The 2,819-nt window shown below is 39.8% G+C and overlaps 1 protein-coding gene across 1 annotated transcript in view; it reads right to left on the reverse strand.

The window, feature by feature from the left end:
* znf277 (zinc finger protein 277) overlaps positions 1 to 2,819 on the reverse strand; it is a gene marked incomplete in the record, with an annotated part of 111,507 nt that overhangs the window by 81,317 nt on the left and 27,371 nt on the right.

A 2,819-nucleotide genomic window follows, 5' to 3' on the forward strand; every position in this document is an offset into this window, starting at 1 on the left:
AAAAAAAAAAAAAGCCAGTAGTAAGTCTGAAGCGTTTAAAGGATCATTTAGGATAATCACATTGACATTTGAAAAGTGGAATAAATCAGAAGCCTACAAAACGACATTGCACTTGTATATTGTAGATATCGGTTTAACAACAGTATTTTTTTCCTTTCTTTGTTGTGATGTGTACAGATTCCAGAAAAGGGGGACGCCCCTATCCTGAAGTGGATTTGAGCAAAGGTTAAGGGGAAATGGGGTGGTTCGATAATTTTAAACACAACTGACTTGACTGGACTGGACTTATAGTTTAATTGGGCTAATAAAAGGTTTCATGAACAAAGTATTTTAACCACATTTTTCCTCCTTCTCTCTCTCTCTCTTATTTTTTCCTCTTTCTCTCTTTTTCTTCCTTGCTCTTTCTTCCCCTCTCTAGCACAGACAGGTACCTGGAGGGAAGATTAAATTCTTTTTTCTCACAGTGTTGTATGTCAGTTGTTTAAACTTTTAAGGTTATATTGTATTTTGATTGATGCTGTTGGCGCAAGCGATTTAATGAAGTTACTTCCACAGGCTCCAGGAGGAGGGAGGCCGGCGTGGGGGATTGCTTATTGCAGGGTGTTGTTGTGCATGTTTTAACTTTACTAATTGTAGGTAGACCTGTTGACTGCAAAGGCTTTGAAGGATGAAAGACGAGAGAACACAGGTATCCCTGGAGAAGTCCAGTAGGTTCCTCATTTCAGTTTCAAGTGTATAGATGAATGTAAGAATAGCATTTTATTTCAGTTTTACAAGTTCTGTTTTATTGTAACATTACAGTGTAAGAGTTCACACTAGCAGTAGCAATAATGACCACCAGGGTGTCCCATAATTAAGAAACAGGTTTTACTCACTAGGAAGTAACCACAGTCATTTTTCCAGGCCCACAAAGGGGTCATGGATCCCACAGATAAAATAATCAAAAGACCATGCAGGGTGTTTAACAATTTGCAAGCTTTGGTGTCCAGCTTTTCTCACCAGGAGGGAGAATCTCTGACTGAGGAGACAGACTCACATCGGACTGGGTCCTGCTGAAAAGAGGGACAGGACCCCACCAGGTGGTGGAGAGAACATCACACGCCATCGGTCTCCAGAAGGAGAGTGACACCTGTTACGACCACAACCAGGGCACCCCTGGAGAGGAGCGGAATCGATCGCTGGACCTGATTGAGGCTGATCTGCTGGAACATCAGCTCCCCACTACACCTGGAGGAGGTGACAAGACCTTCGTGGGAGCTCATTCTTTGCCCCTTTGTTCTGGTAGGAAAAAGGCAGTAGCAAACATTGGAGAAGAAGTCTCCGCTCTGCCTAAGTCGGTCAGTCAGGTGGATCGGGTAAGGACGAAGATTACCAGCCCTGACCGTGAAGAACAGAAGACGCGTCAAACTGATTTTAGTTTCGTCCCAATGCACACACGTCATTTAGAATGTTTAATCAGACTGATAAGGTTCTGAGGACTTTACATGAAGATATCTCCGCGGGCCGAATCCCGCCGAGCACCAAAGGACCCTTGTGGACGAACAAGGCCTCCCACCGCAAGCTCAAGAACCGAAAACCTGCTAGATAGTACTGTTTAAATTGAGGGTGTTGTCTTTTTCCTGTTTAATATGAGTGTCTAGTCTTTCCTTTCAGTCATTCTGAAAAACAACCAGAGAAGGGCCGTGGATTCAATTGGAAACTATTAACTATTCAAAATTTTACTCCATTCAATTGGGCATGTCATCATTCTAAAATCCCACGAGGTATTTTAAAGGTGGTTTAAAAAGAGGTCAATGTTGGTATTAAGGTGGAGTTTTACTTATTTTAGTGTGGGACACTTATCTCTTACTAGGAGTGTTGTAGTTTTTTCATATTTTTATAAAGGTTTATGCACTTGGTATTTTTTACAGGTTTTGAAGGGTTTGAACCATGGGTCTGGTCCAGGACCCCTGGAGGGTTGCAGTAAGTTTGGGTCATTTTCATCTGGACAAATCCAAAAAGGGGTGATCTCCCATGAATATGGGGAGATCAAAAGAGGGAATGTTGGATTTAATATTTTTATACCTTTTTTATATTTCCTATCAAGCATTCAAATGTCATGTTATACAAAGTGTGTGTGTGTCTTTCTTCCAGGGTTGAACTATATTTATAGAAAATGTTTGCTAATTCTAACTAGTTGACCTTTAAATATAATCTCATATTAGCTAAGGATAATTTTACAAGTTCACATTTGATATATTACAAGCAATCAAATCATGCCAGATAGCAGACTGATTAACATAAATAAAGCTAGAACACATCTCTTTAAGTTAGACTTAATATAGTTTGACTAAGTAAAATCCAACCAAAGCAACTAAACTAAAACAGAAGTATAAAAAGGATCAAGTAAGAAAACGCAAACACGAGTTAGATAATAATTAATAGTTATTAATTATTCCTAGAAATAAACAACTTTAACTCAAATCATTTGGTATCACTAAGGTATAATCACGTTAAACAAACAGCTAAAACGAACGATTTCAGTGTGCCATAAACTTTTAACTAACGTCCTTCAGGGGGCGGGCTAAACCAGTAACTATGGGAACTGAAGAAGCTAAACCAATCAGAAAGCTAGCCTTCTCAAACTGTGATAAAAGGCCGGAAATGACACACGCCCACTGAGCATTTCCGGGAGGCGCACACCGAGACGGTTCGTTCTTTAATGCTCCATTTATATGCATATATTTTAATAATGTAATTGTTTGTCTCTGAATATCTGTAACCCCTGTTTGTCAAATAAATCTTTTATACCGAGGGCGACGTCTCAGCTGTTTTGAACA

This window comes from Nematolebias whitei, chromosome 6, assembly GCF_014905685.2.
Source record: "Nematolebias whitei isolate Nwh7 chromosome 6, NemWhi1, whole genome shotgun sequence".
Lineage (NCBI taxonomy): Eukaryota > Metazoa > Chordata > Actinopteri > Cyprinodontiformes > Rivulidae > Nematolebias > Nematolebias whitei.